Source organism: Sciurus vulgaris (genome assembly GCF_902686455.1).
Source record: "Sciurus vulgaris genome assembly, chromosome: 15".
Classification (NCBI taxonomy): Eukaryota; Metazoa; Chordata; class Mammalia; order Rodentia; family Sciuridae; genus Sciurus; species Sciurus vulgaris.
In genome coordinates, this window is record NC_136476.1 from 31,780,831 (window position 1) to 31,798,613 (window position 17,783).

Genomic DNA, 17,783 nt, shown 5'->3' on the forward strand with positions numbered 1-17,783 from the left:
TTTACTTAAATGGACAGGGAAAAGTATTTAACTGGTTAAAAGTAAGTAACTGGTCTGTTACTTAGACACTCGGAATTCACTCATTCATTTATTCAATGAATATTTATTATATTTCAGATGATTTTGCTTTATAGGTACTGGGGACGCAACTGTGAAAATGACAGGTAAGAAATTTTCTCTTGTGGAACGTTCTGATGGGCCTGGAAGGCAGAAAAAAAGATCTAAAACAAGCAAAGAAACACTTGGGTAAGTAAAGTAACTTAAGAAGAATGAGATTTCCCAAGAGAATTATATAATTTGATGTGATTGAAAGAGTCTGGTATTTACAGTAGACACTGGAGTTGAGTTCTGAGTAATTCAGTATACTGCCAGATCTCTGAAATGGAGCTACTAAGCAAGAGGAACAGCTTGCACAAGAGCCCTAAGAAAGGCAAGAGCCTGGACTATTAATGAACAAACAAACAAACTAACTAACTCTAAGGAGAGGCTGCAAAAATGCCAGGAGTTCAGTGAACACATAGGGAGGTCCAGGAGAAAGGCCACAAGAAGTATTGGAGGTCCTGTGGTACTAGGGAGTAATTAGAATTTTATTCCATGTGTGAAGGAAACCATTAGAATATCTTAAAGGACAGCATGATCTGTTTCTTGACTTTAAAGTGATCCATCACTCTATAAAGCTGCCAGCTCTTGAGAAGCCTGTGATTTATGTATGTGAGCATACACATTCCTAGTTTCACCCACCTTGATTTTCTGTTCTGATTTCTTTACTGTCTAGTATTAATGGTCAATTTATTACTTAAATTTTAATATTTAGCTTAAGTGTCTCACAAGCTGATTCAAATCTTAACAAATAAAATTTATATAAATTTAAAAATTAAATGAATTATGATGTTAATATTTTTGATAAAGACTAATTTAAAAGACAGAAATTTGATTTTAAAAGCCTATCAAGTCTAGGATTCAAAGAATCGCTTACGTCTCAGTTCTTAAAGACATCCTGGCTTTCCTTTGGCAAATCAGATATGACCTCTTCAATTAGTTTCAGTTTTCAGAAACATATAGAAAATGACGTAGGTTATTCCAACTGTTTGGCAAATATTCCCAAAACCTGGCTGACTCAAATGAGAGGGAAGAAACAGAAAAAAAATATGAATTATTATTTCAACAATGCATTGTGCATTTCATAATTTCTGCCCCAAAAGTAATATCTTACTCAAAGAATCATTTGATAAATTCTGTATACAAGTCACTAGCTAACCACCCAGAGTGCTTTCTGATTTTCCTTAACATAGATTGATTTTTATGATAAATGCTATTCAGTTTAGAAGAAAACATAAAACATATAAAAATATATATTAGGCAAATTAATGGAGAAAATAAAGTCCTCTTTATTTACAGATTGCTTTTCATACTAAAAAACAGAAGGAATAAAACTATCCATAGGTCAGAAAATGAATGTAAATTCTGATGTTTATGAGTTTCAGAGGAATTAATCTACAATTTTTTTCCATTGCTACCATAAGTCTATGATTATATGAAGAACCAATATCTCTAGTTCTTTGAATGTTCTTCTTCTTGAAATCTTCAAGGGCCTTCTTTAAATGGGCCAACCACATCTCCCATTATATAATACTAATTTTTTTATAACCCTTAGATAAAACAAAGAGTAATGTTCAAAATATTTAGTAGCAGTAAGATATATGCACCAATCAGGTGGACAGATAAAAAGAGTAGGGTGTTGAAAGTGCTTGACAGCACCAGCCTTTAACCCTGTAATTGTTGGAACATGAAAGATAGGAAGTGTACTGAGAAAGACTTTGATGGGATAGACCAATCAAATGGTGAGTCAAGTGTTATCAAAATGTTTTAATGCTTTAGCAACTAATAACAACTCTACCTGCTTGTAGCTGCTGACCACTAACCACATAGATAGCATTCTGTTATCTAGAGAAGTTGAGGAATGTAAAATCAAGTATTTCTTCTCTCTGTAGTTAGAATGGAAAACAATAGCCTGGCACAGTGGCACATGCCTATAATCACACCAACTCGGGAGACTGAGGCAGGAGGATCACAAGTTCAAGGCCAACCTCAGCAACCTCAGCAGTTTAGTTGAGTGAGTAAAACCTTTAACAATTTAGCAATACCTGTTCTCAAAATAACAAATAAAAGAAGTGAGAATGTCACTCACTGGCAAAGTGCTCTTGGGTTCAGTCACCGTACCAAAAAAAAAAAAAAAAAAGAGAGAGAAAGAGAGAGAGATAAAGAGAATGGAAAAATAAAATCACCATCTATTAGGTGATATATTAGTTGTGTAACTTTAAATTCAATGTTAAGGCATGCTCTATCTATTCTATCTTATGCAGTATTTTAGCATATTTTAGCATATTTTATATCATATGCCATTTCTTCAAAAAGAATCATCCTGACCTTATTAATAATAAAGTTAATAAAGCTAACCTTCCAAGTTAGCTTTTTTCAAATACCTATGTCTGTTTCCTTCAAATCATATATCACAACTTGCAATGTTTAATCTGTTTGTTTGTTTTTGTATAAATGTCAGGGTTTACTTGTGTGTGTGTATGTGTTCTTGAACTAGAGTAGAAGTTTCTTGAGACCAGGATTCCTTTTTGACTCTATATATTTGTGTTCCTTTATCAGTAATCACAGCAGCTGACACATAGATGATAAAATTTTGTTAAATAAAATATTCAGCCTGTTTTACTAATAAAAAATAATGCCATAGTTTACATTCCCAGTCTGATAATTGTTTACTTCTCTTTTAGCAATGAATGCTACATGCCATTTATTAATGATTTAAGCTCCTTAGAGAATAGGGAACACTTTTCATTTGCTTTGTGCCCCCTTCTGCTAGACAGTGCCAGACCCACAGATGGAGGTATTAAGTGTTAGCTGAAATGACAATGGTAGACACAGAAAACTGCCACTATTGCTTTCTTGCAACAAAGACAGGATTATTTGGCCAGATTTTGAGATGCTTAATAACTCAAAGGCTGCATTGCAATCTCAAAACATTGGGTTTATTCCAGGATCATATGAGTTACAATGAAAAAAAAAAAATAGAGAGAGAGAAAGGAATGCAAACCATTTCTGCCTGGAAGCATGATCTTATTCTAAAAGTCATATGAAAACTCCAACAGCAAGTCACAAGAATTGCTGTGCAATTATGCATTTCAAACACTTCGCATTGAGAGTCAAGAAGTAGCAAAATGGTCTGATTCTGACATGGATTCCAACTTTCATGAAGTTGGATGATTCATCAGACTGTCTAAGGAGCATACAAATTGCTTAAACCTTTCTCCTCTACAGGTAACCATAAAAGAGCCTGGGCTCTTGCTTTTAAGGATTATATCTGGGACATATGAGAAAATCCTTTTAATTTTTTAATGATTTTACACAGCACAGCATCCATAAGAATGCAATGATTTGGTGAAAGTCCTACTTGGATGTGAGTGCTGGCAGATAAAGGCGCCCTATGGTGCCTATCGCGTTCACAGGCTGACTTAAACTAAGTCCTGCAGCTGGTCCTTTGCCCTTCAGTTTAAGTGCAATGAGTGTATCAGTTCTATTCATGTAAAATTGTCCACATCCTCTGAGAATGATCTGGAATGATAATAAGAGATGCCTTTTTACCTTTCAATTTAAAAAATTACGTTGTTCTTCAAAATATATACTTGTGATTTATGTGGACATAAACAGTGTTTACATTGAATACACTGTTAAGATTAGCAGATTTAGTATATAAAAATGTGGGATTCCTGGATCAATTTAAGTATCAATAAGCAGTGAAAACATTTATTTCCCACACAATGTATTTAAACTAAAATTATTTGTTGTTTATCTGAAACTCAGAGTTTTGTATTTTGCCTGCCAATTCTGTCCTAACTTCAAATTTCAAATTCATAGTCAACTATCTTTTACCAGTTATTTAACAAGCCTTACTTCTCTGTACAGTAAGAGTGACTTTATTTATATTTCACATTAAAATTTTTCCCCAATATGTTTAATTGTGATAAAACACAATTAGCTTAAGTTTTACTATCTTAACCATTTTTAGATGTACATTCCAGTGGCATTCAGTACATTCATCTTTTTGTACAATCATCACTACTATCTTTCTCCAAAACTCTTTGCCTTACAAAATAATATACTAATCAATCAACTATTATGCTCACCCCTCTATAGCCTCCAGCACCCACTATGCTATCTGTCTCTATGATTTTGACTCTTCATAGTAAAATAATTCCCCCTAATCTGCACATAATACTTTTCAAGACCCCCAGGTGGATGTCTGAAACCACAGGTAGTACAGAAACCATATCATATGATTTTTCCTATACCTGTGATAAAGTTGCATCTATAAATTAGGCACAGGAAGACATTAACCATAACTAATAATAAAACAGAAAAATTATAGCAAATATATAAAAATTATTTGAATTTTAAGAAATTTATTTCTAGAGTTTCCATTTAATACTTTTGAACCATGGCCAACTGAAGGTACTTGAAACCATGGAGAGTGAATCTGTAGACACGGGGGAGTAACTCTACCTCATCCAAGTGGGGTGATACATTATCCATGTTTTGTGACTGGCTCATTTTATTTAGCATATTGTCCTTAGGGTTGATCCATGTTGTGACATATGTCCTAACTTCCTTCCCTTTCAGGTATGGAAAGTATTTCATTGTACATATGTACCATGTTTTGTTTATCCATTCATTTGTCACTGGGCACACTGGTAGCTTCTATATTTTAACTGTTATAAGTAATGATACTCTGAACATAATTGAACAAAGTCTGTTCAAAATACTGTTTTCCAATCTTTTGAATATATATCCAGAAATGGAATTGATGAATTGTATGATAATTCTAATTGAAATATTTGAGGAACCACTATGCTATTTTTCCACAGCAGCAATTCAATTACAGTTTCTTCTCTTTTCCTCCATGTTTTCTTTTTTATTTTCAAACATTAATTTCTATTGTTCTCTCCTCAAGTTCACTCATTCTTTTGTCCGCCTACTCAAACACCTTTGAATCCCTCTAGCAAATTTTCACTTCAGATGTTGAAACTTCCAGTTGCAGAATTTCCTTTTGGGTTTTGAACTCTCTGTATCTTTATTGATATTTTCATTTTGTTCATACATCATTTTCTTGAACTTCTTCCCATCTCCCTTTAGTTATTTGAGCATCTTAAAGGTAATCATTTTAAATGTCTTTAGTAGGTTTGCATCAGAACTTTTCATAGAGTTTCTTTTTTCTTTTAATGGGCCATGTTTTCCTGTTTCTTCTATTGTTTTTGAAAACTGGATATTTGAATACATTGATATGGTAACTCTAAAAAAAAAAAAAAACTCTAAAAATTCCCCTTTCTCTAGAGTTTGCTAGTCTTTGCTTTTAGTTTATGTTTTTATTTTTTATCGTTGTACAGTATTCATGTTCTGAGGATCAACTTCAAATGTAAACTTAAGGTCTTCCTAGTGCTTTTCTGAACTTGCTTATTCCTCTGGACATGAAGGACAATTTTGTAATTTCTTTAATATACACAGTGACTTTTGAATGTTCTGATCTTCAATGTCTGGCTGGCTGCCAAAATGGGAAACAGGGAAAAATGAAGACAGGAAAATGTGTTTCACATCCCCTGGAAGTCACTTTAACCAGAGAAAGAGGGACTTAAAATAATGGATGAAGTTATAATAATAAATACCACCATATGTTTGCACCTCTGAAATTATAAGCAACAATCAGTGATGACAGCACAGATCCTTGATATCTAGAGGATAGTGTCCTCTTTATTCACCCTGATTTCCATAAGCTATGTGCAATCTGATCTGTGAACAACTACCTGCCACAGGTATAAGGGGCAGGAGATTGGTAGGTTCTTTTTTATAACAGCTGAAATTGATCAAAAGTTACTACATTTTTTTCTTCCACACCCTCTCCTGGAAGATATGAGCCATCAGTAAACTCCAGAGTTCCAAAATAATTGTATTAGAAAGATTTTTCAAGTGTAACCTTTATCTGTAAGAGGAGAGCAATTCCTGGTGTTTCCTACTCCAATATCTTCCCAGAATGCATTTTTTTTTTTTTTTAAAGATACTTAGCTGAAGCATTAGCATGCCTTCTGGTATAGATGGTAGATCAGAAGTCAACTTAAACGTACTTTTTAACTGTCAGATAAGGTTAAGTGCATGTTGTGCTGACAATGCCCAAATCTCTTAATACAAAAGGCGCTCATTTTCCACACATGCAGCCTCAGTTGTGATTCCATACAGTGTCTTCAGTAACCTAGGCCACCAGGATCTTGTAACCCTACCATGTTAACCTGCTGTGTCCTTCATAACAGACAAGCACAAAAGAAGATATGAAATGACCCATTAAATGCTTCAGAATGGAAGTGATGCACTTCACTTTCACATAGAGGCCACAGCAAAACTCACACAGTTCTGCCTCCCTACAAAAGGACAGACAAAAAAAATATCAACACTATCAACACCTGGAAAGAGGAGAACAGGTATGGGTGAGGACTACAAGTCCTGACCACAAAACTTACTATCAGTTAAAATCTACAATGGATTCTACAAGTCATATAAATACTCATTGGTTGAAACTGTTTTTTTAATGTGACAATATCTTCCAGGATGTCACCAGTACTTCATCAAGATTTGTTTTTAAGTGCTTTCAGTGACTTGAGGTTCATGGACTCACTATTAAAGGCTTTCTTCTTTGTTAATCTTGTTGAACTAAAATCTGCTTCCTTATAATTCCTAACATTTGCTCCATCTTGTGACTGTCACTACCAAAGCTTATACTTTATTTGAAAAACAATAACAATCACCATAGAAAATAAGGTACAAAATAAGAAGACATGATTATTTTAAGAATTAAGAGTAAAGAAATACAGGCCACTTTTAAAGTATTTTAATATTTATGAAATATCATGATATATTCTAAGCCAATTATAGTTTTTTCTTTAATTGTTTAGTCTATAAATTACTCTTTGGAATATAGGAATGGAGGTATCAAGAGACTTAATGCCTTTCTTTTTGTTTTTGTTATTGTTGTTGTTGTTCTGTTTTTTTTTTTTTTTTTTTTTTGTGTGTGTGTGTGTATGTAACACACTTATTTTGGAAAAATAAGCTTTATGCAGGAAATTTCTAACTATGATAAAGCATAATAGCTTAGGCAAGTTTTAGGCTAAAATATTTAATTTATTATCCAGGTTAAAGTAATTTGTGTACCATGTTGTTCTGAAAAATAACCAATTGTGATGAAGGAATCCCTTAATATTTTAGGACTGATTTTTGTTTCTTCATTGAGAGATTGAAATAATGATGGGAAAGCTTAATATATACTTTTCATGAATAGAGAACATAAATCATTCTGTAACTGAGTGACTATTCATCTATTCAAAGAAGAGTTATCTTGCTTCCCATTTGATCTTTCCTACTGATTAGTAGCTGAGTTTAATTTTATCTCCCATCAGTTTCCTATTTTGTTTCTTAAACCTTTCATGCATGTTGGAGGAAAATCATTGAGCACTTCAGAAAGAATACAGAGCTCTATTTTTACTGACCTACTTATAATTCTGCATAAGAAGATAAGCTGCTAGGAGAGCTCATTCCAAAACATATAAAAAGATTTAATAATGACCACTGACTAAATGGAAACTCAAATAGAACCAGCAGTATTACCAAAGGATTAGACAAGGAGTTTGATAATAAAAAATAATAGTATATTTTATCTATAATTGTTAATATGAGATATTCACACAGCTCATCAATAAAATATGTGTCCTATAAACCAGTTTCTGAGTTCTTTAGTCATCAATTTGACTGCTTTTTATAATTCCCTCTCTGCTCCTCCTATCCCATACCCTCCCTTTAGTCAACCTACTTATTTCAAATTGTGTAGTAACACAACCACAACCAGCTGTAATGTGTGGAGATAATGTTGGAAGTGAGACTAAGAAAATACATTCAATCCTATATACGTATATATTGGTATATAAACTTCAGCAAATCATTTCAGTTTTCTGAACCTTCATGAATAAGGCTCTTACAGAGCTGATATGAAGATTAAATCTAAGAAATGTTGCAAATTTGCTTCCAATATTGTAAGTATTTCTTGAGTAAAAGTCCCCTTCTTCTTGATATCCACAGAAATAAAAGGACTACTAATGAATGGTTAAGCAGATAAGCCTTCACTATCAACAGCCTAGACAATAAGAATTATAAAACAAGCAAAAGCCAAATGTAAAAACTGAAAAATAGAAATTCATGAATCCTCAAAAGTATAAATACAAAAGCTGCAGTGCTAACAGATCCTTCCCTAATAAAAACACAAGGTCTTTCTCCTATGTAATTTATATCAGTTCATTCTCGCTGACATATTTAAGAATTTTTATAAATATTTTCCAAAGGTAAGGAATCTCTATTGACATTGACAAAAGGTTTTTATCTTTTTTAAAATGCTGAGAGTAATTGATGTGAATTAACATCCATGACAACATTTATGATGAGCAGTTCCAGGCTACTACTAACCACTCTTAATGTGACCCACAAGGAAACAAACACATTATTTTTCTGATACTTTTCTTTATGGGTATTCATTTCTGCACAAAGAATTCTACTTTCTACCAGTCTCCTCATGTTGAACACTCCAGGAAAACAATCTAGTGCAGCAATTCTTTTATATTACAAATAATTTCTTCACCCCTCTGCTGTAACTCTAATGTGAAAGGGCAGGATGATAGAATACTCCCAAATAAACACTAAAACATGCTCAGCTGAAGACAGAATTTATTTTAATCTCTGCTTAATTTAAATTTAAATGGTATTTCTCATCTGTACAGAACCCATAGGGTAACAGTAATTGAGGGCTTCTTCTAGTCTATCAGTTCATGCCAGAGAACCATCACTGTGCATGAACCCCCATCCTCCTGGCTTGATCCTCCCTGGTCACCTTACAGGCACTCTCCCTGTCCCTCTCCTAGCACTACCTTGCTTCCAACTCCTTCATTACTGCTCCTGTGGTGCAGTTTCTAATGTCTAGTCACCAACACAGATTATCTGATGGAGTAGTGAGGAAATAGGGATTTTAGTGAAAACCTTCAGGTAATATTGTTTTTCTGTGAAGAAGTGGAAGAGAAAGGGTAGTCTCTAACATTGTTTGACTTTAGGAAGCTTACCTAAAAAGTAAAGAGACAGCCTTAACATGAAAATATATCTTCTTGCTAGATTTGAGTTTCATTACCAAAGTTCCTTAGGTATTGCAGGTTTCAGGGTACAAACTAAATACAATGTGTATGAGTGTGTGATGCACAAGGACAGAAGGGGAAAGACTAATAAAACCTTCTAAAATACACCAAAATTTCTAATAAGGAATGATAGCAATAATCATACATGTGCTGATAATGTTTTTTATTTATTTCTCTGAATTCCCTAATTTTAGCTACTAAGATGCCCCACTTGCCCTCACCGTAAATTGGAAAAGTGTAGCAAGCTAATTCATTTTTAAAAGGACAATTTGTTTGAAATCTAGCCAAACCAGTATGATCTTCCTCAGTTCATTTCTGCACATGGGTTTCATCCCATTTTGTTAGTAAAGTTGCACTGATAATGATAAATCTACCAAGTCTCATTTCTCCATCTGCATATTCTTAGTTTTAATTTAGTTAATGTAAGGACTTTTTGAAAACTTTCAACCTCTTGTTGAATTTCAAAGACTTTATATCAAAAGGTTTCCATGTAATCATTCTTATCCATTAGATTTTTATATCAGACATAAAATGAATAAAATGTGACATAATTTAAAAACAAAAGATTTAGACTAGTGAGACTGCAGGTTAGTTCTCAAGATGCATGCAGTTACTTTTGGGATCAAATTGATCGTGTTAGGAAGATTCTTAAAGGGCTCTCTTTGTGGACAAGTCAGCCTCCCCCGAAGGCTATGATTCCCTCTCAGAGTTTCCCCCACCACTGGCTCCTGCATCTCCTGCTTGTTTTGTCAATAAGTTCTCCTGATGCACTCTCTCCCTACTTGAATGTTTTCCTCACATTACCCAAATCTAATGTCTTGTTTTTTGTTTTTTGTTTTCCTGGTCTCAGAATTATCTGGCATCCTTAGTAGTGAGGGCAGCTTCTATTTACAAGATTCCATTAAAAAATAAATAAAAATGACAGTTTTCTCCAGATGGGCAACTCCAAATCCAGGAGTTTTCTTCAGTTTGCAGTATTTAATTTGGGGTAGCAACCAATGTAAATTGCAATTTAGTGAAGATACTTCTAGAAACTAACAGAAATGTCTGTAGGTGGTCTTAATGAGACAGACAATCCTTTGTAAATCTCTTACTGTTTATCACTGCATTATTTATGAATAGGGATCAACAGTGTTATTTAATAAGAAATGTGATTGTCCCAGTCCTGAGATGTCTTCTTAGACTCTGGGCTTGTTTTTCAGTGAAGGGTTACTAAGGGATAATAACTGGTTTCTTGCAGGTAGAAAGGTCCCTGGCTTTTCTAGCCCATGTAGTTCCCCAAAATTGTATAGGCTAAGCCTGCATTTCACTTGTAATTTTAGCCAGCTTCTATGTGTCTAACATGTCTCCAATCTCCTTACCTCCTCTGGTTCTTCATCCTCAATGTAGGCAGTTATGATGTCACTAAAGCACTGTCCCACCTTGTCCTTAGTGACCTTACAAAGACATGATGTCTATTCCAATTATGCATTCAAGTAACAGAAGTACAAACACAGAATATTATCTCAGACTCATAGCAGCACTATGATCTGCAACCCTCAATACTACATTTCCCTTGCATCCTAGCCCAAATTAGAACACTGTTCATGCAGCAATCTACAGTGACCTTACTCTTTAATGAATTTCATTTCCTTTGTAATCATTATCAGGGATTTCAGCAAACATATTCTGAAGACCATGATTTTGCCCACCCTGCTAAATGTAAACTCATTGAGAAGGGTGCCAGTTGCTAGTCTTCTTTTATGGCTGAGACAGTAAATATTATATGGAAAATTTCCTTTATTAGATATATACATGTATTAAGAAAGCTGCCAGACCACTTCTAATGAGTGGTGTGAGCATAGTTCAAAAGGAAAAAAAAAATCAGGCAAGACAAAAGAATCCCTGGTGAGATCTAGATCTCACAAATTTGATGAGTCTTTCATCTGCAATTTAATCTATATATATAGTTACATAATTATTATGCTGACTATTTTGGAGCTTTCAAAATAGCCAGTGGTTGTTATGTGGAGTAGAAATTTCTGGTCAATCACTAAACATATTTCCTCTTTTTTTCTTGGCACAAAGATACATTACATTTCTTAACCTCCCTTATAGTAGGATGAGACCAAATGAGTAATTCTAGCCAATGGAGCTTTGTAGGAAGTGATGTAAGTCACTTACAGATCTGGCCAGTGAAAAATCTCCCACATAATAATTCTCCATGTTTCTTTCACTACCTTAATGCAAACATGCATAGTGAAGGCCAGTGTGATAAGATAGAAGATTCACAATGGAAGGAATATGATCCTTGCACTTAGTGGAAAAACACTGTTCTTAGAAACACCCATTGTAGACTCCATATTTTAAAAAAATCACAATTATGATGATCTATGAATGTTTGAGATGTGTCTGTATCTGCAACTAGAGTAAAATATGGAGGTATGTAGGTAGATAGATAGACAGTCAGGCACCCCTAACATTTTGCACAAGATGTCACGACAAAAGAAGGGGAAGAAGAAATATCACTGCCCGACCTCCAACTTCACTTCAACGGTGATGCCAGAAAGGTGTGAGACAGATGCTATAGGGTTCCTTCATGTGTTTAACTAAGGCAATAACTCAAAAATAGGCTTCAATATTCATTTTAAACACACACCAGATTAGATCCAGAGAATTAGTTCCAGAGCCTGATTAAGAAAATCAACAAAGCAGTAACTTCCAGATATTATACATACGCATGTTTACACATATATAAAAATAATAGTATGTAATATACGTTATTAAGTATGTCATATTTGATATGAAAAGAATATACTTATTATAATATCTATATAACTATTGTAAGTAGTTTTACCACTTTTGCATTTTTAAAGTAGTAAGAAAAGTGTTTTAGTATTCATTCAATATGTTGATATTTTCTTACTGTAGAAAGCTCTGACTTCTCAGTTATTTCTTTTGCTAGTAATTCTAATTCTATCACTATCTCTACACCTTAGATTACAAATATAACACATATTGGAGCATAAGTTGTGTCAGTATTATTGATAGTTATACAAGCTTGATATTTTTATTTTCTTTATATTTAAAAAAATATGGTTTAAAAAGTAAAGAGCCAACTAGCTACTAATACAATGTAAAATATGTGCATATCTATACCCACATATTGTACATTTGCATATTTAATTATTTCATAAGCATTTACAAGCATATACCACTCAGCTCTTCCAAAGCATCAGTCCCTCATTTATGCCTTTGTATACAATACATGCTAAATGAGAAATGTCGAAATAACTCCAATTTTATCTTTACTAATACCATAGTACAGACAAGTTTTGGCAGAAGCACAATAATTTAAGTTGCACACACAAAAAATGCACTATTCAATTCCATTCCAAACACAAATTATCTTTATTTTGACTTTGATGACTCACACACATATACACAGAAATTTCTCTATAGGAAAATCTTACAAAGTCATTTGCTAAGACAAGCAGAATATAAATCTTAAATAAAGTAAATATTTTAAATACTTTAAACTTAATTTAGCAATAGAGAATTTCACTGAGCAAAAATCAAATTCTTGCTAACTGGCCCTATGCCAGTGTTTGCAATTTGGTGTTGAGTTATGAAAACTTGTCAAGAAACTAATAGCACAGTTCATCAGAGATCATGATCTGCAAAATATTCTGCCCTAAAATAGAATTGTTGTGTTTGACTGAATCTCTGCTCAGACTATACATTCTTCCCATTTGCTTTCACTGAATTTAAGCTTCTCCATGAGGTATAACCACATGACTGGCCCAACAGATGACCTCAGTTGCTTAATGCCTGTGGAATTCTAGTTATTAATCTAAGCTTAGTACAACCAAGGATATAATTTAATAACATGTAATCCAATTGAACAATTAATATGTTCAGTATCATTTGCTACAAATGATCACAAAAGATTAATATTCATTAACAATTTTCATGGAAAATACAGAAGCTTCTAAAATGCTCTCTCTTCAAATTAACCTAAATTCTTGCTCTTTATCATTCAGATAGTGGACTAATTCTTTCATGAATGATAATCATAAGACTTCCAAAAATGGGAAGAGGGGATTAGTTCCTTTTTCCTGAGATATTATCTAAACACCAACTATGAATATAAGACTTGCACACCAGTGGTATTTACTTTTTGATCTTATTATGTTGCTAATGTGTATATTTCTGAACAGCACAATATGTAAATCTTTATTAATTATTGTTCCTTATGGTTATTTCCTGTTATCCTTGAAGCTACTCCCTCCTTTGGTTTAAGAGTAAGTAAATACTGAGATAAAATTTATGCAATTTGTCAGTATCATTTATCTAAAGGTCTTTGAGTATTTTCTATTGTTAACTTGTAATAAGTAATTTTTCATTTTCGTGAATGCAGTATCTGTTTCATATTGTAGACAGATGATACAGGTAAATGGTTTAGATTTGGTACATTTTCCTATCATAAGAAAAAAATCACTCTAAAAATTTCTACCAAAGAAATATTAGAAATAATTTCTACAATGAACCATGGACTATTGTGCATGGATTTTAACATTCATTTCTGATCTATGGTATAAGTAATTATGCTAGATTATGGTATTTTAACCACTCCATAATGGTAGGACAAAAAAGGAGTATTTAAGTGCATTTTTCTTTATGTTTTATTTGCACCAGCCTCATGCATTAAAAAAAGAAAAAAAAAAAACTGTAAACTGGAGAATGATGTCAGTATATGTGATAAGATTTGCCACTGGTAGATTTTCACAATAGAGCAGATCATTTCAGACATTGATTTTTAAAATCATTATTATTTATTACTACTCATAATATTGATTGGATATTATTACTTTTGATTGGTAATACTGAAAGCATTATGTAAAAAGTTTTCCTGTCTACTAAGATAGTTATAAATTAGGTATTAATTTCAGTATTTTTATCTATTTTACGATAACTCTTTGATTTGTTTATTTAATCTAGTATTGATTGACATCTGCATTTTAATGGGCATTTTTGTCTAGGCTTGCTTATCTGAAGGATACACATTTATTACATTTATTTTACAGAAGAGGAAATGAGATTCACAGAAATAAAGGCACGTGCTTACTTAGGCAAAACTTGTCTATTTCATGACTTAACTATGACACTGTTTGCATTCTGCAGTCTTGTTGTCTCAGAATGTTGTATGTATGACACAGAGCAGTGCGTCCTGAGCTAACTGCAGAAATCAGACAACAACAAAAAAAAGTAATGGGAAAAGACAGTTTTTTTTTTCTCAACATAATATAACGCACTATATTTATATCTGTACAGATTACATGAGATTATATAGTCTTTAAAGTAACTTTTTAAAATAAACATTTTATTTTGGAATCATTTTAGAATTACAGAAAACTTGCAAAGATAATACAGTGTTTCCATATGTCCTTCATCCACTTCCCTTTAATGTTAACACACATTTCTTTGGTACATTTGTCAAAACTAAGAAACCAACACTGGTACATTGCTACTAACTTTATTCAAAAGATAAAAATGATAATCTAATTATATCTGGCAAGAAACCTGACCAAAAAAACTACAAAAACTATTTACATATTATTTTTCCCCACTATTTTTTACAATTAACTTTATCTTAAATGAATAAGAAACCTTGAGATATTGGTAAATGAATGTTGGAAACCATTTGAATTAAAAAACACTTTAAAATTAACCACCCCAAACTTGAAGACAAATGCCCAGTACTTAAATTTATGAAATATTCAATCTAGAACTTTCCTAAATTTTACAAAATTACTGTATAGAACAAACTTTTGTTATATGATGTAAATTGACTACAACAGATAAACATCTAGTCAAAATATGGAGCCTTGATTAAAATTAAGAAAGTCCATAAGTCATACAAAGAGAAATGACCTATACCAAGTAGTCACATTGGAAAATATACTTATAAAATGCATCAATGAAAAATATAACCATAAATATTAATGTTTCATGATATTTATCCAGTGGAAAATTTCGGGAAGCATACCAGTCTCCTCAAATTTATCTGAGAGGCTACATTCCAAGACTCCCAGTGGAGACCTGAAACTGCAGATAGTCCTTAATTTATATTTACAGTGTTTTGCTCTATTCATTCTTCTGTTCGGTATTAATAACCTCAACATACTTTTCCCTTTCCTTTTTAAGTCAAGAACATTTACCTTTCAGAAATAGGAAGCACTTTCTGACTGCTCTTCAGCATAACCAAATCAGCAGCATCACTATTTTTGCACTTTGGGATCATTATTTAGTAAAATAAGGATTACTTAAACTGATCTAACCATCTCTGATAACATGATGATTACTAAGTGACTAGTGTGCTGGTACCATATGCAATGTGGATACCCAGGCCAAAGGTATGATTCATGCCCCAATGGGTCAGCTTGAGATGTCATCATTGTATTCAGAATGGCACACATTTAAAATTTATGAGTTGTTTATTTCTGGAATTTTTCACTTAGTATATTCAGAGCATAGATGGTCATATAACTGAAATCATGAACCAAGGATGAAGGAGGACTGCTGCACGTAAAATTGGCAATTATGTCTATTAATAATAAAGTGTTAAAAACCCTGTGAAGAAATAAGCAATGTTGAACACTGTCAATGGAAATGTAAAGTGATACTTCACTTTGGAAAACAATTTGGAATTTTCTTGCAAATAATCACAATGGCAAACAATCCCCTTTCTAGTTATTTTACATAAAGAAACTCACATGTGTTCACCAAGAAATACTCGAAGACCTTTTACAGTAGCACTACTCATAAGACAAAAGAAATGGTTAAATATATTGCTGTATATTCTTATAGTGATATGCCAAACTGCCATTCTAAAAGACTATAAAAAACTACTATGGTATTTTGTGTCCAACAACTTGGGAACACATTAGAGACATAGTATTAATTTTAAAAATGTATTAACTGAAGCCAATTTGTATAATAATGATGGCATTTTTTTGTTATTCTAATGAACTAAATATTCCAGAGGAAAAAAAATAAAAGGAAGTTTCTCTTATGTATTGGATAAGTCATCACCATAATTTTTCTGTTTTTTGAAGCATTTTAAGTAAATTGTTATGTATCACTTAATACTGTGCATACTATATCATGGATTATAGTATTATTCCACTATGTATATACATTAATAGATTGTACTATATATATCATATATATATATATATGATAGACCAAAAATAAATAAAATATTAATAGAAAGAATGACATTTTAGATTCACAGACACATAATAACCATGACTTGATATGGTTGTAATATGTCATGTTGGTTTCATAAATAAGGGGCTGTAAACAGAAGATTCCTCTTTTTCTTTCTTGCTTTGATTCATAGACAACAGTGTTAATTGTCATTTTGGGTGGTAACCAGACACTCAACTGTTTTATATAGTTTTTTGGATAATTTTATGACTTAGAAACAAATAGGCAGCCAACATTGATCATGAACTCTGACAACATTTGCTCAGTAATTATGTATTCCAGATGAAAGTTTACATTTGAAGATTGGCTTCATATGCATGAGTTTCCAGCTACAGGAGAAAGTGTCTCCAAACACATATATCTGTTATCCTCAGGACCATAGCCATACCAATACTTGCAAAGAAAAGAAATAAGAAACCATTTAATGGGCACGTTCCAAAACATGAAAGTAGTAGTGACTCCATCATGCTTTGCCACAGAGGTGAACACAGCCTGGAAGGAGGGAATGGAGTGAAAGTACCCACCTCTAAAGCCAGCAGGCAGGTGACAGCCACTGCCGTGTGATTGGGTAGAGGTGAATCTGATGCTTTCAACTACTACAATTATTCTCTCTGGAAATTGTAAGAATGACAACATGTGTTTTCAAGACAGAATACAAGCAAAAGGTACCATTGGGTACAATTACTAACCCAAGCTTTGTATCACTAAGAAAAAGTAATTATTCTTGTTTCATCCTCTAAAGCTATAATGTGGAAGGAAAAAAATTAAAAATAAAATCTCTATAATGAAAACAAAGCTCTGTAGTTTCTGTGACTTGTCTTCCAAATTAGTGCTTCTGACCTTTTCTTAAAACTTTAAGCATCACAAGGAAAATCAGTGGGAAGGGAATCATGTGCTGACTAAGTCATTAAAGGGCAGAAAAATCCAGTGATGTGAGAAGGGATTAGTGAAGGGTGGAGAAGAGGACCAGCCCCTCCCAGTGTGGGAGAGGAGGTCTGAGATTAGTTATCAGGGCAGAAACCCACCTACAACTAACAGCTCTGACATCAGGAGACAAGCAAATAAAAACCACTCAGCTCCTAGGGAAGTTTGGCAGAGAATCTTCTCAGGAATTTAAGGTACTGGAGAGAAGCTCTATGGAGAGTGGGTGCATTCTAATCAAAATTCCATTAGGATGGGGGACTTTAAACTACAGAAATTAACTTGCTGGAAATCTGCTGCCAATTCTCCCTTCTGATCACTGGTTAAATGTTT